Source organism: Scyliorhinus torazame, chromosome 7 (genome assembly GCF_047496885.1).
Source record: "Scyliorhinus torazame isolate Kashiwa2021f chromosome 7, sScyTor2.1, whole genome shotgun sequence".
Taxonomy (NCBI): Eukaryota; Metazoa; Chordata; class Chondrichthyes; order Carcharhiniformes; family Scyliorhinidae; genus Scyliorhinus; species Scyliorhinus torazame.
This window is the reverse complement of record NC_092713.1, coordinates 32435661-32457759: the sequence shown is the minus strand read 5'-3', so window position 1 is coordinate 32457759 and position 22099 is coordinate 32435661. Positions and strand designations below refer to the sequence as shown.

The following is a 22099-nucleotide window of genomic DNA, read 5'->3' as shown; positions in this document are numbered from 1 at the left end:
CATCACTCACACACACCCTCACCCACACTCCCCATCACTCACCCCCCCTCACCCACACTCCCCTCACCTACACTCCCCCTCACTCACCCCCCTCACTCACACCCTCTCTCAACCACACTCCCCCTCACTCACACCCCCATCACTCACACCTCCCTCACTCACACAACCCCTCACCCACACTCCCCTCACTCACACCCCCCTCACTCACACCCCCATCACTCGCACCCGCTCACTCACACCCCCACCACTCACACCCTCTCACTCACAGCCCCCCTCACTGATACTTACCCTCACCAACTCCCCCTCACCGATACTTTCCCTCACCCACACCCCCTCACTCACACACACCCTCACCCACACTCCCCCTCACTCATACTCCTATCACTCACACCCCCCTCACTCACACACACCCTCACCCACACTCCCCTTCACTCACCCCCCTCACCCACACTCCCCCTCACTCACACACACCCTCACCCACACTCCCCCTCACTCACCCCCTCACTCACACTCCCCCTCACTCACACACCCCCTCACCCACACTCCCCCTCACTCACACCCCCTCTCACCCACACTCCCCCTCACTCACTCCCCCATCAGTCACACACACCGTCACCCACACTCCCCATCACTCACCCCCCCTCACCCACACTCCCCTCACCCACACTCCCCCTCACTCACCCCCCTCACTCACACCCTCTCTCACCCACATTCCCCCTCACTCACACCCCCATCACTCACACCTCCCTCACTCACACAACCCCTCACCCACACTCCCCCTCACTCACACCCCCATTACTCGCACCCGCTCACTCACACCCCCACCACTCACACCCTCTCACTCACAGCCCCCCTCACTGATACTTACCCTCACCAACCCCCCCTCACCGATACTTTCCCTCACCCACACCCCCTCACTCACACACACCCTCACCCACACACCCCCTCACTCACACACCCCTCACTCACACACACCCTCACCCACACTCCCCATCACTCACACCCCCCTCACTCACCCCCCATCACTCACACCCCCCTCACTCACACCCCCATCACTCACACCCCCCTCACTCACCCCCCCCTCACCCACACTCCCCCTCACTCACCCCCATCACTCACACCCCCTCACTCACACCCCCACCACTCACACCCCTCACTCACAGCCCCCCTCACCGATACTTACCCTCACTCACACCCCCATCACTCACACCCCCCTCACTCACACCCCCCTCACCCACACTCCCCCTCACTCACCCCCCTCACTCACACACCCCTCACTCACACCCCCCTCACTCACCTCCCACCACTCACCCCCCCCCCTCACCCACACTCCCCCTCACTCACCCCCCATCACTCACACACCCCTCACTCACACCCCCATCACTCACACCCCCATCACTCACACCCCCCTCACCCACACTCCCCCTCACTCACCCCCCACCACTCACCCCCCCCTCACCCACACTCCCCCTCACTCACCCTATCACTCACACCCCCCTCACTCACACCCCCACCACTCACACCCCCTCACTCACAGCCCCCCTCACTGATACTTACCCTCACCAACCCCCCCTCACCCACCCTCATCTATACTCACCCTCACCCACACCCTCCTCATTCACACCCCCCTCACCTATACTTACCCTCACCCACACCCCCTCACCCACACCCCCCTCACCCATCCTCATCGATACTTACCCTCACCCACAACCCCCTCACCCACCCTCACCGTTATATACCCACACCCTCCTCACTCACAGCCACCCTCACTCATACCCTCCTCACCCACACCCCCCTCACTCACAGCCACCGTCACCCACAGCCACCCACAACAGCCCTCACCCTCATCCACTCCCTCATCCACCACCTCACCCACACCCCACTCTCACCCACACTCTCACCCTCATCCACATTCTCACCCTCACCCACACTCTCACCCACCCACCCTCATTCTCACCCTCACTCTCACCTACAACCTCACTCATGCCCTCGCTCACCCTCTTCTAAGGCCCCAATAGCACCGGCTTCAGCTCCCCCTGGGTCCCCCTGGCTATGGCTCCTCCCGGGTCCTCTCCAGCTTTGACTCTTCTCCCCCCCCACCTTGGGTGTTTGATACCTCTCGATCCCCCATGGCCTCGGCCCCACTTGGGCACCCCCACCTTCCGGGGCTAGACCTACCATGGAACCAGTCTCTCCAGTGATCATAAAACTAGCCATGGAAGAACTCAAGCGTACAGGTGAATACTGTGTGTACCTCTCCAGGGACATCAGGATATGGATGGAGCTCTGAGAGAGAGAAAGGCAGCCTGGGTGAGTAACCCTATCTCCCGTGTCCAGACTGGACCAGTTGGTGACGACCTTGGCCAGACCAGGTGCTGTCTTATGAGGACACTCTGCAAATTACTCACCCTCTCCACACCGGCTGATCAAAGACTGAATGATATCAGAAACTGAGGATTAGCTTTCAAATAGTCAAAGAGGGTGTGACCTCATATATCCACAAATACATGGACTCCTCAAGGTCTCAAAACGCAACCTGGGAATCTGCTTAACCTGCTATTGCATACAACTGCTGAACTCTCCATGCCAGACCCGGAATGGAATGTGGAAGATTATTTTGTAGAGAGTCCTTCACTGGGGACCCCTGCCTCTGTCCAGACAGCAACATAGCAATGTCATGAATCTGCTGAGCAACAGCAGTAAAACAAATTTAACAAAACATAATAGGATGCGAGATATCCAGCAACAGGTTGAAATCTGCCTAGAGATAGCAGTAGTCAGTATTCAAAAGGCCCCAAATAAGATGTCTCTCCCTGTAACAAATTTAGAAGGCAGTTTAGATAAGAATCAGATGTAAATGGCTTATGAGGAGAAACAGCTTATAGATGTTTGGGAAGATCAATGAGGTATATATATGTTAATGTATAGTAAAGGAAGTTGATAGGGGTAGACAGCCAAATACAGAGAAGGCATAATCAAAGAGGAACAAAGGTACAATTGGCCGGATGATCAGAAGACAGGGAGGCAGTTAACACCCAGCAGTCTCCAAAAGCAGACAGGCCAGTTTCCAGCCACCAAACCTAAAGGTTTTACAGCTAACAGTCTCGAAGTCTTAGAGTCAAGGCAGTGCTGAAAACCTTCATAATGACAGTTTTGAATATTTTCACCGGACCAGGAAAAGACATTTCCCAAGCTTGAGTATCATCTCTGTATTGGGTGGTAACTATAAGCTGGTTATTTAATTTGGATGTATTTTGGGGAAACAGGGGAGATCTTACTGGGTTCTGTTATTGTAGGTATATTTTGGAATAAAGATTACATTCTAATAAATTGTAAGTGTGTGGTAGCATGCATTAGGGGTCATGTGGGACTGTGAAGCCGTGATGTCATTGGCTGACAGATCCCGGGTCCTGGTTGGCCGTTGACCTCTAGCTCCGCCCTGAAGGCGGAGTATAAGAACCAGGAGTCCTCCCCCGCAGGCCAGTCTACTACTGAACTGCGGGGGAACAGTCACGCTTAATAAAGCCTCATCGACTTCACTCTATTCGTCTCTCGGAGTCTTTGTGCGCTACAATTTATTAAGCGTGACTAAAGGACTATGGAGCTCAGGATCATCCCGGAATGCCTGAGGATCAGCCCCCACGCAGTGAAAGCAGCAGCAGCTTTCAAGCACTGGCAGACTTGTTTCGAGGCCTACCTCAGAACGTCCCCCGGCCGGGTCACAGAAGACCAAAAACTACAGGTCCTGCACTCGAGGTTAAGCACGGAGATTTTCTCTCATCGAAGACGCAGAGGATTTCCAGACGGCGTTCGCAGCACTAAAAAGTCTCTATGTTCGCCCAGTAAACCAGATCTACGCTCGCTATCAACTTGCAACGAGACGGCAAAGTCCCGGAGAATCGATAGATGAATTCTACGCCGCGCTACTAATTTTGGGACGGGCCTGCAGCTGCCGCCGGTGAACGCAAATGAACACACGGACATGTTAATGCGCGATGCTTTTGTGGCAGGTATGAACTCCTCCCAAATCCGCCAAAGACTTTTAGAAAAAGAGTTGCTAGGACTCTCAGAGGCACGGGCCCTAGCAGTCTCCCTGGACGTGGCCGCGCGAAACGCCCGCGCCTATGGCCCCGACCGCGCGGCAGCCCATTGGGCTCCGTACGCACCCGTCGCGACAAACCCCCCCCCCCGGACACCCCACAGGCTTGCGCGGTTCAAACGCCAAGTCGCACCGGGGGAGCCCGCTGCTATTTCTGCGGCCAGGTGAAACACCCCCGGCAGCGCTGCCCGGCCCGCGCAGCGATCTGTAAGAGCTGCGGGAAAAAGGGCCATTTCGCGGCTGTGTGCCGGTCCTGGGAGGTCGCCGCTGTCCCGGGGAACAGGGAGCCCTGAACGCCTTTTACGCTCCCCAACCCCCCCAGCGCCCCATGTACGACCTGCAGGCGCAACCACTTTGGGTCCCGGCCACCGCTGTCCCCAGAGAAGAGGGAGTCCTGCGTGTTCCTAACGCTCCCCAACCCCCCCAGCGCCCCATGTGCGACCCGCAGGCGCCGCCATTTTGGGTCCCGGCCACCACGAGGGGAGGAGGGGCGCCGCCATCTTGGACCACCCCAGACCTGTGCGACGCATGGGGGCAGCCATTTTGTCCACCCCCGCCGCCATCTTGTGACCCCCCAGCCATGTGCGATGCATGGGGGCAGCCATCCTGTTCACCCCCGACGCCATCTTGGACGGCAACAACGGACCCCAGTGTCCCAGGGGCTTCACGGGGTTCGAAGAAGACGCTCAACCATTACGACCACGTCTGGCTTCAATGACGCTGGACCAAGCACGGCCCCGGACGCTCCAGACGACGACGACAACGGTGCTGATAAACGAGACGAGACACCATGCCTGGTCAACTCCGGGAGCACGGAGAGCTTTATCCACCCCGACACGGTAAGACGCTGTTCTTTGACCATCCGTCCCAGCGCACAAAAGATTTCCCTAGCTGCAGGATCCCACTCCGTACAGATCAAAGGCTTAGTTACCCTAACGGTGCAAGGGAGGGAGTTCAAAAACTACAGGCTCTACGTCCTTCCCCAACTCTGCGCCCCCACATTACTGGGATTAGACTTCCAGTGCAATCTACAGAGCCTAACCTTCAAATTCGGCGGCCCAATACCCCCACTCACTATCTGCGGCCTTGCAACCCTCAAGGTTCAACCCCCATCCTTGTTTGCAAACCTCACCCCGGATTGCAAACCCGTCGCCACTAGGAGCAGACGGTACAGCGCCCAGGACCGGACCTTCATTCGGTCCGAAGTCCAGCGGCTACTGAAGGAAGGCATAATCCAGGCCAGCAATAGTCCCTGGAGAGCACAGGTGGTAGTAGTAAAGACAGGGGAGAAGCAAAGGATGGTCATAGACTATAGCCAGACCATCAACAGGTACACACAACTAGACGCGTACCCTCTCCCCCGCATATCCGACATGGTCAATCGGATTGCCCAATATAAGGTCTTCTCCACCGTGGACCTCAAGTCCGCCTACCATCAGCTCCCCATCCGCCCAAGTGACCGCAAGTACACAGCCTTCGAGGCAGACGGGCGATTATACCCCTTCCTAAGGGTCCCATTTGGCGTCACAAACGGGGTCTCGGTCTTCCAACGAGAGATGGACCGAATGGTTGATCAACACGGGTTGCGGGCCACGTTCCCGTATCTCGACAATGTAACCATCTGCGGCCAGGATCAGCAGGACCACGACGCCAACCTCCAAAAATTCCTCCAGACCGCTAAAGCCTTGAACCTCACGTACAACGAGGACAAGTGCGTTTTTAGCACCAACCGGCTAGCCATCCTGGGCTACGTAGTGCGCAATGGGATAATAGGCCCCGACCCCGAACGTATGCGCCCCCTCATGGAATTTCCCCTCCCGCACTGCTCAAAAGCCCTAAAACGCTGCCTGGGGTTCTTTTCATACTACGCCCAGTGGGTCCCCCAGTATGCAGACAAGGCCCGCCCCCTAATACAGACCACGACCTTCCCTCTGTCGACAGAGGCTTGCCAGGCATTCAGCCGCATCAAAGCGCATATCGCAAAGGCCACGATGCGCGCCATCGACGAGTCCCTCCCCTTCCAGGTCGAGAGCGACACCTCCGACGTAGCTCTAGCGGCCACCCTTAACCAAGCGGGCAGACCCGTGGCCTTTTTCTCCCGAACTCTCCACGCTTCAGAAATCCGCCACTCCTCAGTGGAAAAGGAAGCCCAAGCCATAGTGGAAGCGGTGCGACATTGGAGGCATTACCTGGCTGGCAGGAGATTCACTCTCCTCACGGACCAACGGTCGGTAGCCTTCATGTTCGATAATGCACAGCGGGGCAAAATCAAAAACGACAAGATCTAAAGGTGGAGGATCGAGCTCTCCACCTTCAACTACGAGATCTTGTATCGTCCCGGAAAGCTGAACGAGCCGTCCGATGCCCTATCCCGCGGCACATGTGCCAACGCACAAATTAACCGCCTCCAAACCCTCCACGAGGACCTCTGCCACCCGGGGGTCACTCGGTTCTACCACTTTATTAAGTCCCGCAACCTCCCACACTCTTTGGAGGAGGTCCGTACAGTCACAAGGAACTGCCACATCTGCGCAGAGTGCAAACCGCATTTTTTCAGGCCGGATGGTGCGCACCAGATTAAGGCTTCCCGCCCCTTTGAACGCCTTAGTCTGGATTTCAAAGGACCCCTCCCCTCCACCGACCGCAACACATACTTCCTTAATGTGGTGGACGAGTACTCCCGCTTCCCATTCGCCATCCCCTGCCCTGACATGACCGCGGCCACAGTCATTAAAGCCCTGAACACCATATTCACACTGTTCGGTTGCCCCGCATACGTCCACAGCGACAGGGGGGTCCTCCTTCATGAGTGACGAGCTGCGCCAGTTCCTGCTCAGCAACGGTATAGCCTCGAGCAGGACGACCAGCTACAACCCCCGGGGGAACGGGCAAGTAGAGAGGGAGAACGGCACGGTCTGGAAGACCATCCTACTGGCCCTACGATCCAGGGACCTCCCAGTTTCACAGTGGCAGGAGGTCCTCCCGGACGCCCTCCACTCCATCCGGTCACTACTGTGTACTAGCACTAACCAAACGCCTCATGAGCGCCTCCTTGTCTTCCCCAGGAAGTCCTCCTCTGGAACGTCGCTGCCGACCTGGCTGGCGGCCCCAGGACCCATCTTGCTCCGAAAACATGTGCGGGCGCACAAGTTGGTCGAAAGGGTTCACCTCCTTCACGCGAACCCGCAGTACGCTTATGTGGAGTACCCCGACGGCCGACAGGACACAGTCTCCCTGCGAGATCTGGCGCCTGCCGGCAACACACACACCCCCCCGACACCAATCACCCCCTCCCTGCCACCGCCGCACCCCGCGACCGCCCCCTTCCCAGGAGGATCGGTCCTCCTCCCAGGCCCGACCAGGAGTGAAGCCCAAGCTGAAACCGTAAGGCTCCCGGAGACGACAACACCGGAACAAGCACCACCACCACCACCGGGGCCGAGGCGATCGACACGGACGACCAGACCGCCTGACCGACTCGTGGCGTCGATCTAACACTACAATATGTGGACTTTTAACGAGAACATTTTGTCTTTTTCTCCTGACGATTACTGTAAATAGTTCGAAACAAAAAAAAACCTTGTACATACTGTAATAACATGCGAAGGTTTTCCTCCCAGGACCAGCCTTGTAAACCCTTACCACCATGCGAAGCATCACCCCGCCGGGTTCATTTTTAACAAGGGGTGAATGTGGTAGTATGCATTAGGGGTCATGTGGGACTGTGAAGCCGTGATGTCATTGGCTGACAGATCCCGGGTCCTGGTTGGCCGTTGACCTCTAGCTCCGCCCTGAAGGCGGAGTATAAGAACCAGGAGTCCTTCCCCGCAGGCCAGTCTACTACTGAACTGCGGGGGAACAGTCACGCTTAATAAAGCCTCATCGACTTCACTCTATTCGTCTCTCGGAGTCTTTGTGCGCTACAAAGTGTATTTAATAACTCCTATACCATAATTGTCTGAGAGTAGAGTAGTCCTGTTCATGTATATTTGTCTTATTTACTTAAATAAACTGGGCTGGACTCTCCGCAGCCCCGCGCCGAAATCAGGTGCCGCTCCCATGATTCTCCGGTCCCGGGCGAGTCGCTCGCCCGCAAATTAAGCGGCACGGCTGGGGGGCCATTGCCAGAGGCCCTCCCAGTGATACTCCAGTCCCGACCCACCGAATTCCCGATGGCGTGGTTCTAACCACGTCTGGCCGGTCGGGACTCACGTGCGGCGGCTGCAGACTCAACCCATGGCCGCCCAGGTGAGGGACGGGGGTTCAAGTACGGGGGGGGGGGGGTGGCCTTATGGGCGGCTGGTGCGGCAATCGGGCGAGTTAGATGGAGCGGCGCGGGGCAGATCGTTGGGACCTTGTTTGTTGGTCCAGGTCCACCGGCTGAGTCCGCCATCGAGTTCGGCTCGGCTGCTGCAGGCTGCTGCTGTGCGCTTGCACGGACTCGAAACCGGAAGTGCGGAGGCCTGTATCCGCAGCTAAAGCTACGAGAAGCACTCCGGGGCCCTGCCAGCCCCCTGCAGATAGGTGAATAGCTCTTAATTTCTTGATGGAAAATCTGGCGTGAAACACCACCTTTTTTATGCCGGCACGGGGACATAGCCCCATTTTTGGAGAATCCAGCCCATAGTCTTTAATAATTGTTGCATAATAATTGGGCTATATATTCCCACTGAGGTTTCACTGGTATGCCCATACCAAACCAAAACAAAACTATACACTCCCATGAAAATTGTGATACCCTCACAGATAGCATCAGCCTGCTTTATGACAGAAGCATATCTGCACAGAAGACTGCGGTGATGGCAATGGAGTGGAGTGCAAGAAAATCTCATGCAGAAAATTCCTTTGCATCAATTGGAATGGATGGGCTGTTTTCTCAGAGACATTGTGAGGTAGAGGTTCTTGAGGTGATATTTGGGCCCTTGTGCCTGTGAAAAATTCTGTCCTTTTTTTCTTTATTCTTTCATGGGATGTGGGTATTGCTTGCAAAACCAGCATATTTTGTCCTTCCCTAATTATCTTTGAACTAAATATTTCAGATAGTTAAGAGTCAACCACATTGTCATGTGTCTGGAGTCATATATAGGCTAGATTGGGATAATGATTTACTCCCTTAAAGGACAGAACATAATCAAAAAGGCTAATGGAATGCTAGCCTTTATAGGTGGATTATCAATACCTATTAATTGGCCCTTAGTGTCCAAACATGTGCAGGTTAAGTGGGGTTATGGGGATAGGGCGGAGAGGTGGGCCTAGGTACAGTATCCTTTCAGAGGGTCAGTGCAGACTTGATAGGCCGAATGGCCTCCTTCTGCACTGCAGGAATTCTATAGATTCTATGGATTGTATCCGGAGGATTGGAGTACAAAGACACAGGTATTATGCTGCAGCTACACAACACCCTGGTTAGACCCCACTTGGAGTCACTGTGAGCAGTTCTGGGCACCACACCTTAGGAAGGCTATATTGGCCTTGGAGGGAGTGCGACGCAGGTTTACAAAAATGGTACCTGGACTTCAGGGGTTAAGCTATAAAGAAATTACACAAGTCAGGCCTTTTTTTGCTAGAAATTAGAAGATTAGGGGTGATCTGAGCAAAGTCTTCAAGATATTAACAGGGAAAGACAGAGTAAATAAAGATAAACTATTTCCACTGGTTGGAGATTCTAAAAGTAGGGGGCATAGACCGTTCAGGAGAGATGTTAGGAAGAACTTCTTCATTCAAAGGGTGGTAGAAGTTTGGAACTCTCTCCCACAAACAGCAGTTGAAGCTAGAACAGTTGCTAATTTTAAATCTGCAATAGATAGATATTTGTTAAGCAAATATATTAAGGGAAATGGGACAAAGGCAGGTTTATGGAGTCAGACCACAGATCAGCCATGATCTCATTGAATGGTGGAACAGGCTCAAGGGGCTGAATGACTTTCTCCTGTTGTTATATTCCTATGCAAGAGGCAAAGGAGGTCTCAGCGTCGCAGGAGTGGGGGTTGGGAGTGGGGGGAAATCTGGACTTGTGGGGGTGCGGGGTGCGGGGGGAATCTGGGCTTGTAGGGCGAGGATCACGGCGAATCACTTATTGGTGTCCCGCTGAGGTTCGTGGAGTACGAGTTCCCATGGTAATGGGTGGAGGTCCGCCCAGCTGAGACCTGTTACCGAGCCCATTAAATGTCATCCCAGACCCGGACTGGAAGTTTGGTTAGTCCTGAGCTGCGACAACAGTGGGCAGCACTGTTGCTTCACAGCACCAGCGTCCCAGGTTCAATTCCCGGCTTGGGCCACTGACTGTGCGGAGTCTGCACGTTCTCCCCGTGTCTGCGTGGGTTTCCTCCGAGTGCTCCGGTTTCCTCCCACAAGTCCCGAAAGACATGCTGTTAAGTGAATTGGACATTCTGAATTCTCCCTCTGTGTACCCGAACAGGCGCTGGAATGCGGCGACTAGGGGACTTTCACAGTAACTTCATTGCAGTGTTGATGTTAGCCTACTTGTGACAATAAAGATTATATTATAATGTTGTACACCGCGGGTCCAGCTTTACTTGAGAGTTCATAATAAACCTGTTTAAACCTTCCTCTTTGTGTCTCCTGCATTACTGCAGGCTGATACAAAAATCAATCATGGTTTCATGGTCACCTTTACTGAGACCAGCTTTATATTTTCCATTTATTAATTGCAATTCCACCAGCTGCCATGATAGAATTTGAACCCATGTTCCCAGAACATTGACTTTCTGGATTACTAGTTCAGTGACATTACCACTGCCTCCCCCAAATAATGCCTGAATGAGGGTAAGATTGGATGGAATTGTTTCACATGCTTGAGCCTAAGTTTGCTTGTCTCCCATTAATTGGTCCCTTTTCTTCCTCAGAAGAAAGGTTTCTGAATTAATGTCTTTATTAATGGGAATTGAATTATGGGTTTAACGGAGTCCACTTTTTCAACATAAAGGCAGTTGTGGTGCTTTGCTGTGCATTGTTCTGGTTGAGTCTTAATGTGGTGCAGATTCTACTACCGGACTCTTGTTCTTGTTCAATGTGCTTTTCTGTGCCAGTTCTGTATTGATGTCTCGTAGCGTGCACTATGCAGGTATATTGGGCGGAATTCTCCCCCCCCACGCCGGGTGGGAGAATCGCCCGGGCGCCGCGTGAGTCCCGCCACGCCGCCCTGACGCCCGCATGCGATTCTCCCACTCCCCCCAAAACGGCGCGGCGCAAATCACGGCTGGCTGCTGGGCCGTTGGTAATGGGCAAGCGGCGATTCTCTGGCCCAGATGGGCCGAGCGGCCTGCCCAACACGACAGGTTCCCGCCGGCGCCATCCACACCTGGTTGCTGCCGGCGGGAACAGCGCGAGAACGCCGTGGGGGGATCTTGCACTAGGGGGGGGGGCTCAAAAGGGGTCTGGCCCGCGATCGGTGCCCACCGATCGGCGGGCCAGCCTCTCTGAAGGAGGACCTTCTTTCCTCCGCCGCCCCGCAAGATCCATCGGACATCTTCTTGTGGGGCGGCCGCGGGGAGGACAGCAACCGCGCATGCGCTGGTTGGCGCCGACCAACCCGCGCATGCGCGGGTGACGTCATTTACGCGGCACCGGTCGCGTCATTTACACTCCGGTTTTCACTCCGGCGTCGGGACTTAGTCTCCCGATGGGAGAATTGCGCCCATTATGTCTCTATGCTGCTCCAGTGTGGCTGTGTTGTGTTTTCATGATTGGTTTAGCGCTGAGTGTTCTGTGTTGTATCTCTCACTATGCAGAATCATTTCAGCACTGGCTCTGGGTTGCTATCGTGCATTCAGAGCAGCAAAGGCAATGTGTCCCGTTTCTTGCCGAAGAAGACTGCTTTGTCATAAATTGTAATAATTTAGTCTGTGCTCAGCGTTATTGCACTGCAGTCTGCATCGGTTGAAGATTTTTACAATGCATTCGGAGCAGTTCTGGATTAGGATTTCACCCTGTGCTTACTGAAAGTTTATGTAATGTAGTGTGTGCAGCCCTGGCTCTGCGTTGCAGTGCATGCTAGCTGCAGGTTTTAGCACCGCATTTGCTGTTGCATTGTACTGGTTCAGGGTGGTTGCATTGCCTTGCTTCTGGCTGGCTGCAATGTACTGGCTCAGTAGCTGCAATGCACTGGTTTAGGGTGTGGTGAAACCACTGTGTTGTATTGTGCTGCCACAGTAGTATGTGTTGTACAGTATTGCTACTATATTACATGTTGTACTGTTTTGGCTCTGCCCGTGGCTCCTCCCCCTAGGGCCTGGGTATATAGGCTGCCGACCTTTCACACTGCCTCATTCTGGGGCACACTGCCAGTTCTGTTGTAAGTCAATAAAAGCCATAGTTAATTCTCTCTGCGTTCTCTGTCTTAATTGATGGCATATCGTAGGTTGGCTGTATTGTACTGCTTCAGGTGATGACATTGTTCAGCCTCCGACTGGCTGTATTGCACTAGCTCAGGGTGACTGTAATGTACTGCATGGCTGTGCACAGCTGTGTTATACTGGATCGGTGAGCGGGGGGAGGCGAGTTCCTGTATTGCACGGCTTCTAGGTGTCTGAACTACACAGGCTCAGGAAGTGGGTGCTGCATTGTACTGCCTCTGGTTGGCTGCATTACTCTGGGTCAGGGGGTGGGTTCTGCATTACACTCCCTCTGGTTGGCTGCATTACTCTGGGTCAGGGGGTGGGTTCTGCATTGCACTCACTCTGGGTCGCTTCATTATTTTGGCTCGGGGATACTACATTGGCTTGGGGGGGGGGTGCATTATTCTGGCACAGGGGGTGGGTGCTGCCTTTGGGTGACTGTATTTCTCTGGCTCTGAGGGTGGGTGTTGCATTGCCTCTAGGTGACTGCATTGCTCTGGGGTGGGTGATGCATTGCACTGCCTCCTAGGTGGCTGCAATACTCTGGATCTGGAGGTGGATGCTGCACTGTCTCTAGGGGCTGCATTCCTTTGGCTCAGGGTGCTGCACTGCCTCTGGATGACTGCATTACTCTGGCGGCTGGTGCTGCATTGCACTGCCTCTAGGTGGCTGCATTACACTGGCACTGAGGGTGGGTGCTGCATTCCACAACCTCGGGGTGGCTGCATTGCTCTGGCTGCAACTCTGGGTGGCTGCATTGCTATGGGTGCTGCTCTGGATGGCTGCATTGCCCTGGGCGCTGCACTGACTCTGGGTGGCTGTATTGCCCTGGCTGCTGCTCTTGGCTCTGGGCGCTTGCACTGCCTCTGGGTGGCAGTCCTCTAGTCGGGACCGAGACATGCGTCACGCTTCGTGCGCGCGGCGGCGTGGGGTTGGGAGGGGGCGTGTCCTGGTGACATCAGCGGGCCCCGCCCCCTTCCCCTCCCTCCCGGTCTGTTTGGTGGGGGGGAGGGGGGCGCCGGGACAGAGAGACGGGCACACACAGGCTGGCCGGGCCGAGCGGACACTGAACTGGGGGCTCTTGACCTCGCTGCGGCCCAATGGAAAGTTAATGTGTAAATGGGAGAGAGCGCGACAGGGTGGCGGCGGGTGAAATATTTCCAAGGTAAGGGCCGGCTGTTTAATCATTAATCACTGGGGAGGGAGCCGGCCGGCGCTTCCTCCCCCGCTCCTCAAAACCAACGCTGGACAGCGGACATTGAAGCGGGCGGGGGTGACAGCCGGCGGCCCGCGGAGGGGGGCGGACTGAGCCGCCTGCTTCCTCCGGCAGACTGCGGGGACGATCGGCCGGGGGGGGGGGGGGGGGGTAGAGGTGACCGTAGGCCCGAGACTGACCCCCAGACTCTCCTCCCCACCACAGAGCCGGGGGAGGGGGGTGCCGGCGGTGCCACTCTTTCCCGGGGTTGTATATTGGCCGAATGGATGTGCCGGTGCCCTGGTTGGGGATGTCCCTGCTGCTGCTCCGCACAGTGCACCCAGGCCTGCCTCTGGAGCAGCACTTGTCAGTCTGTCTCCAGCTACTGTACTCCATAACATCAACTGGCACCTTTGAAAGCTTGGTGCTGTCACCGTCCCTCCCTATTGATCATTTCCTTGCGGATGCAACTAAAGGGACGATTTAAACCCGTGTTTTTAAAAACAAAAAATTGCTGACAACTCTTCTCTTCCCCCCCCCCCCCCCCCCTCAATATCTTGGTTAATGGGGAAGTGAAATTCAATCAGTGTTTTGCTGCCTGGATGACGTTTAATTAAATGCCACATCACCATGGGCAACTGAAGTGACATTCTGTGGTGACAGCAATTTTAAGATCATCTTGGCTTGTGGTTTTGTTTTAATATTGTAGGTGGCACTTTTGAGTATACCGAGGCACTGTCATGAAAATGCCTCACTTTTGCAAGTGTTCAGTAATGTGTGCAATGTCCTATGTGCATTTCTTTGGGCCCTGTGTGTATATGCTTTCCCCAGTCCGGGTTGTTGGAGCCAATTTTAGCACCAGCCTGGTTAAGAGTGACTGGTTCAGGGCTGCATGGAAATGGCATCTTGGTTTCACTATTTGTGTTCACACTGACCACAGGTATGAGAGGAATTGTAATCCAGCAGGAGTCAACATCTTCAGGAAGGGAAGGAACATTGGCCAAAATTACTGTGCAAGAACCCTTTGGTGCAGCTTTTTGCAGTGCACATAAAGTTACCCTACTTAATAACTATTTGCACTTGTATGGAATTTTAAAAGATAAATCAGTTGCTGCCAATTAATGTTTTTCCCACTGGGAAGTTGACCGTATGTGTGTGTGTGTGTGTGTGTGTGTGTGTGTGTGCAGATCAAAGTTGCTAGAAGTACCATGAAAACCACCCTAATAAAAACCACTTTTAAGGTTTTACAGGAAACTGAAGTTATTGGGGAAGGATTATGAGTCTTGGAGACTGGAACTTTTATGTTAGTTGGTTAGTGCTGGTTTTTGTGGTTTGCTTAATTTTTATTCTGCACATTTTCTTTGAGGTGTGTGGCAAATGTTGTCGTTCTTGAGGTATATGTTGTCGATCTAAGTATGAAAGGATCGTTGTTTTTCTTTCATAGCTGTTTTTTTGAATGCACAGAAAAACAATAATGAGTTGATTTTACTTTTTTAACTGGAAGAATATTGACTTACAAATTGATATTGACTGATCATATATTACTAAAGCAAATATCAATGTTGTCAGGGGTTTTGACTGGGCGTTATAGTTAATTCTGATATTTATTCAACCTATATTTTTTTTTAAACAGTATTATTGGATATGGAGCAGGAATGGAAGTGCTATTCATTATCCCCCCCCCTCCTCTCCAGCAGACTGCAGTGGACCCAGTTGTAGTGTCTTTCATTCTTATTATGTTAAGATTGGGTTTCTTGGCACAGCTAGGGATTGGAGAGAGAGGCTCTCTCAGCACACACCAGATCCTTCCTGATGTGTGGGTCAGTGCACCATCTGACAGCACTATCTGTGGAGTATGAAAACGTTTTAGGAAGTGTTGTTTTAATTTAAGACTTTTTTCCATTACCACCTCGATTTTTTTTTTTCTTTTGTGAAATTTGTACCACTCAAATGTTTGTCGTAGACTTTGCAGCAAGGGACTTGCAGTCACATCCAGTTACAGCGATCGATTTGACCAGTAGCACAAATGACCTTTGCTGATGGACTTTTTTAAGTGGCTGATTAATCAACTGTTCACCTTTTCCTTTAGCTCTTTAGTGACATTGATCTATCTGAGCACTGTCCAGCAGTTTCAACAAATCCCCTGTTTACATTGCTGGTTAGTGCCGAATAGTGTTCTTAGTGTTGACGTTGGATTAAATTGGAGACTACTAATTTAAAATGTCCGTTAATGCTGATTTGGATGTGCCATAGAGAGCATCCTATCCGGCTACATCACAGCTTGGTATGGCAACTGCTTGACTCAAGATCGCAAGACACTGCAGAGTGTGGTGAACTCAGCCCAGTGCATCACACAAGCTTGCCACCCTCCTACTGAGTCTGTCTACACCTCCCGCTGCCTCAGGAAGGCAGATAGCATTGTCAGAGATCCATTACACCCAGGCTTTTTCCTCTTCCAGACCCTTCTATCAGGCAGAAGATACAGAAGCCTGAATACCCACACATCCAGACATAGGAACAGCTTCTTCCCCACAGGTACTAGACCCCTCAACGACTCTCCCTCGGACTGATCTGTTCCCTATAAGACACTATTCACGATGCTCTATGCTGCTCTTATACTGTATTTGCTTCGTTATTTTGCCCTTGTTCCATACTATTAACTAATTGTTTAATTGTCAATGTACTGTATATATTTTCGCATTCACTGTAACTACCATTTTTTTGTCTACTGTGTACGTACTATGTACGTTTCCTTGGCCGCAGAAAAATACTTTTCATTGTACTTCGGTACATGTGACAATAAATAAATCAAATCAAGAGTCGCAGAACAATGGAAAAGTTGCACCTCAGGCTCAAACTTATATTTTTAATTGTGATTTGAATTTGGTATCTGTGTGATTGCCATAAACAGAGATAACTGCAAGTAGATTTTGCTATCCTATAATTGATGTTCAAGAAATCAAAACAGCACCTATAATTCCTCATGAAACTAAGGAAATTCGGCATGTCCTCACTGACTCTTACCAATTTATATAGATGCACCATAGAAAGCATCCTATCTGGCTGCATCACAGCCTGGTATGGCAACTGCCCGGCCCAAGACCATAAGAAACTACAGAGGGTTATGAACACAGCCCAGTCCATCACACGAACCTGCCTCCCATCCATTGACTCCATCTACACTTCCCGCTGCCTTGGGAAAATTGGCAGCATAATCAAAGACCAACCACCGGGTTATTCTCTTTTCCACCCCTCTTACATCGGACAGGAGATACAAAAGTCTGAGAACACGCACTAACAGATTCAAAAACAGCTTCTTCCCTGCTGTTACCAGACTCCTGAATGACCCTCTTATGGACTGAACTGATCGCTCCACACATCATACACTCTGTATGCTTCACCCTATGTCTATATATTTACATTGTATATCTATCATATGTCCTATGATTTTCATGTATGGAACGATCTGTCTGGGTTGTAGGTAGAACAGTGCTTTTCACTGTACCTCGGTACGTGTGACAAATCCAAATACAACAAAATATTAAGTAAATAAGTATGTTTCTTATTTCTGGGCCAAAAAGTTAATTGCACTAGAAGAGCTATATTTTAGTGAAGCCGATAATTGTTGCTACTTAGCCATTTGTATTCATGTTTACAGGAACATAAGATAACTTGTGCAATGGCATGGGGGCTTTGGCATAAGTAACAGCGCACATGTCTAATATTTAATAGAGTTGTTATTTCTGCTATGGGAAAGTTCAATTTTGTGCAAAAAGCCAACAGATGAATCGGAGTACTAGCAGTTGAGATACACAGTAGTGGTGATGATTAAATATCACATTGGCCAGTGTGTAAGATAGTTGGTTTTGGACTATTGCATTGGTAATTCAGTGGTAGAACTTTCACCTGCCACATGATAGGTCTGGGTTTTATTTCTGGCCAACACAAAAATTACTTTTCCAGTGTAGTCTGGATGGGCTGAATGGCCTCCTGTGCTCTACAGTTCTGTTGCCTGACTTAAGTCACATATACAGAAACACACACAAATCCTGGTGAGTTGATAGGAGTACGTTAAGGTATTCAAGCAGATATCAGCAGTTGTTACAGATGTATGTGCTGTCTAATTTGTTTAAAGCATATACATTTGAGTTGGGGTGGACATTTTTAAGAGCACAGCTGATGGTAAACACTGGGTTATTCCCAATGCCAGAAGGGAAACTTGAAAAAACTGCTCTCGACTGTAATTTGCAATTTGACATAACACGAGGAAAGATTTGAAAACTAGAGATCGATGTCCCGGCTGTTTTGTGATGATTAAAAATGAAATTAATGTTTATTAAACAATAAGATAAGCAATAAAGTCAACTAAAAGTACATGTGACTAAATCAATGGCTATGAACTGTATCCCCAACTTTACCCAGTTCCAAACACCTTTATTTCACTGCCTTCAGAGCTGATTCATCCAAACAACATCTTATAGGTTTTTAAACACTATAAACAAAATGCAGTAACAGTTACCATCCCAGTCAGTTATATCTTTTGGGGTTGCTTCTGATGTAAGACAAAACAATCGGTTGTTCAAGGCAGGCTTTCTCCACACACTGCTTGCTGGGAGTTGAAACAGCCATTCCTGCTGTGGGTTGGCTCAGCAGCTACTCTTGCACAGATTAAATTGCTTCTGATGCATAGTTTTTCTCTTTTGATCTTCCCTTATCTTAGTGGATCTCACATCTTCAGAAGTTTAACTTAATTACCTTCATTTTGTGAGCCTACTTTTTAGAATATAAAGGCAAAGTTCACACCTTGTTTCCCCCTTTGAACCTCTGATACTGTACTCAAACTCTTTTTGTTCTATTTCTCATTGTTAGTAGCTTGCCTTTGGTAAACATCTGTTTGCAGCATTGCCAAGCTCATCATGTCATTACCCTAACCAAACTGTCCCTGTCTTTAAGCAGCTTCCATTTTTAAATAGTTAAGAAAAATATACATATAACTAGTGTAAGGGCCCTTTCCTGTTGATTCCCTTAGTTCCTATTTCTTTTATTTTGTCTGGTCCTGGATCTTTAATGGAGCCATGTCTTTAGCAGAGGAGTACACTGTGTTATAAAGTTTTGTATTTTGGGCGAAGAACCTGAACTTTATGCACACAAGATCGCAGGGGTTTGTTTTGAATGGTTGGCTGGTGGCCAATGGATTTGCCAGTGACCGTATTCTGCCTGGCAACCGACAATGATTGGTTCCGGTCACGGTTTAGCTCAGTGGGTTAGACAACTGGTTTATGATGCAAAGCAGGTTCAATTCCCGTACCGGTTGAGGTTATTCATGGAGGCCCTGCCTTCTCAACCTTGCCCTTTACCTGAAGTGTGGTGATCCTCCAGTTAAATCACCACCAGTCAGCTCTCCCCCTCAAAGGGGAAAGCAGCCTATGGTCATTGGGGTCTCTGGCGACTTTACCTTTGGGGCGACATGGTAGCACAATGGTTAGCACTGTTGCTTCACAGCTCCAAGGTCCCAGGTTTGATTCACGGCTTGGGTCATTATCTCTGCTGAGCCTGCACGTTCTCCTGGTGTCTGCTTGGGTTTCCCCCAGGTGTTCCAATTTCCTCCCACAGCCCAAAGATGTGCAGGTTAGGTGGATTGGCCATGCTAAATTGCCCTTAGTGTCCAAAAAAAAGGTTAGGTGGGGTTACGGGGATAAGGTGGAAGTATGGACTAGGATAGGGTGCTCTTTCCAAGGGCTGGTGCAAAGTCGATGGGCTGAATGGCCTCCTTCTGCACTGTAAATTCTATGAGGTGGGTTTTTTCTGAGAGAAGCCACTGGACCCTTGAGGTGAAAGCTCTGCTCTGTCTGAAGACCAAAGCTTCTAAACCCTGAAAGCAGAAGCTCTCAAATGCTGGCTGCCTGTTATATCTGTGAATCTACAGTGAAAACCATTATAACCTGTAAGAAAATATATACTCCATCTGAAACGAAGACTCTTATTTCAATCATTATTTTACACCTCTCTTTCCCCTCTTGTGTTTGTTTGTCTGTGTGTGTAGAGGGTGGGTGAGTTAAAAGGGGTGGGTGGGGGTTAGATAGTAGTTGACGAGTTGTATTTGTTGCCTATTTATGTATAACTACTGTTAATAATAAACTTAATTGTGTTTAAATTTACAAACCTGGTGACCAGTTATTTGGCAGCTGAAGACCGCGGGTGTTTTAAAATCAAAGTTCATTTCAACTGTGTTGCAACTCCAGGTCAAATGGGGTTGGAATTGGCCGCTCACTTGCCCAGGGTTTTGTAACACTAGCAGACACATTCCAATTTATTGGATTTCCGTGAAAATTTCATGTCATCACGATTTTCTTTGGCAACATTCGGAATACAGTAGTTTATATAACTGGTCACACCATATTGTAAAGTAGGAATTGAAAGCTGGGGTTAAATTTTATTTGGTTGATTTGGTGCAATAAAGATGGTTTCGGCTGTCTTTTTGTCTAGACAATTCTTATTGTGTTTTCTTTCTTTGCTGTTTGCAAAATTTATGCAGGAAAATAAGTCAACCAGTCAATAATCGGGAGTGTATGTATTGGATTGTAACTGTATAACAAAGCTTAATTATTTTGTGATATTGATCCAAGTGATAGAGTTTTAGGGAAGTGTTTTGTTTGGAAATTGTGCTGACTGCAGTGTAACGTATTCATTCGTTTCGAAAGACGTGCTTGTTAGGTGAATTGGACATTCGGAATTCTCCCTCTGTACCTGAACAGGTGCCGGAATGTGGTGACTAGGGGATTTTCACCGTAACTTCATTGCAGTGTTAATGTAAGCCTACTTGTGACAATAATAAAGATTATTATTATGTTAGCAGTGGGTGAAATAATCCTGGGAACAAGGTCAGTCTGGATAGTGACAGATTTTGGCATTTCTAAATGATGGACTTATTTTCTAAGCTCCTAAAGTTTTTGACACTTGCACTTTTTCTTGCATAAATGTTGTCATTTCTTTTGTCAATGTGTATTTTTAATTTAGCTGAGCACGGTTTTCCTGGAACTTTGTGGCTAGCTACTTTTCAGCACCGCCAGAGGCTCCAACACTTTGGAACATAGGACATACAGTGCAGAAGGAGGCCATTTGGGTCATCGAGTCTGCACCGACACACTTAAGCCCTCACTTCCACCCTATCCCCCTAACCCAATAACCCCTCCTAACCTTTTTGGTCACTAAGGGCAATTTATCATGGCCAATCCACCTAACCTGCACGACTTTGGACTGTGGGAGGAAACCGGAGCACCCGGAGGAAACCCACGCTGACACGGGGAGAATGTGCAGACTCCGCACAGACAGTGACCCAAGCTGGGAATCGAACCTGGGACCCTGGCGCTGTGAAGTCACAGTGCTATCCACTTGTGCTACCATGCTGCCCAACTTTGACTACAGAAACCAAATTACCGTAAAATGTTCTGGTTTTTAGTGCTGATCTCAGCCTTCTCAAAATCAATGTTCATTGATCCTCAAGATCAGACACTTAATTCTCAAATCAATTTTCTTGACTTTTCTGATTTTTTTTTTTTTTTTTTTTGTTGTTCTGCCAGTACATATGAAAGCTGTCTATCTGGCATTTCGCTCATTCTTTGGCTTCTTGGATTGTTTTAGTTTCTTCACTCGCATTAGAATTCTCATTCACCATAACAAGATTTTGCCTCCTGTTAACTGAGCTTGCTTGCTTGCTTTCCTGATGGAAAATGCAGGATTCCTTTCATAGCACCATCACTTCCTTTGAGCGTTCTCTTTTCTGACTCGGGAATGCTGCAATTTCAATAACATTTCTGACAATGGCAGGAAACTGAGATGCCAAACCAAAAGTTCACTGAAGATAATCAAGACAAATAGTTCAAAGACGCTGCTATAACATGACCTAACATGAGTCCACATTTTTGCGCTGTTAGCTGTTTGCAGAGAGTGCCCACTACACCTTCATCTGGATCATTTTATAGATTGTGATGGACAATGTAATACAGATCTGTGTAGGACTCTGCAAGTAACTGGTCATCTCGCTGATCCCCTTTCATAACTTTCTGCATGAGTGAATGCCACTAATTCACGATCTGCCTCCTATCTCGCAATACTCCTAAAAGTAACCTATTACAGCACCGCATCTGAAGCCTTGTAAAGGCAAAAAAGATTTTTCAGTTTCATTTCAGTCACTCCAAGTTGATTGTGCCTTGTGTGAAATAGTGCCTCACCAACATTGAAGCCACAGTCGCTTTGGGCGAGTAAATGGAATTTGGAACTGGTAATTGTGGAATTGTTTTAAAAAAATATATTCTTTCATGCACTGTGGGTGTCACTTGCAAAGCCAGCTTTTGTTGCACATCCTTGAATGTGTTTGAACTGAGTGGGTTGTTTAATTTCAAAGAGCAGTTGAGAGTCAACCACTTTGCTGTGGATCTGGAATCACAT

General features: G+C 50.0%; 1 protein-coding gene across 5 annotated transcripts in view; it reads left to right on the top strand.

Moving 5' to 3' along the window:
* Window positions 1-13426: 13426 nt before the first annotated feature.
* The window catches only part of evi5a (ecotropic viral integration site 5a), a 374711-nt gene continuing 366038 nt past the window's right edge, over window positions 13427-22099 (top strand). For 2 of the 5 annotated variants that reach the window (XM_072510492.1, XM_072510487.1), the window contains exon 1: window positions 13428-13621. The gene's annotated coding sequence lies outside the window, so the exon portion shown is untranslated. Of the gene's footprint in view, window positions 13622-22099 lie in introns of all 5 variants that reach the window. The other 3 variants (XM_072510491.1, XM_072510488.1, XM_072510489.1) reach the window with 2 other exon arrangements.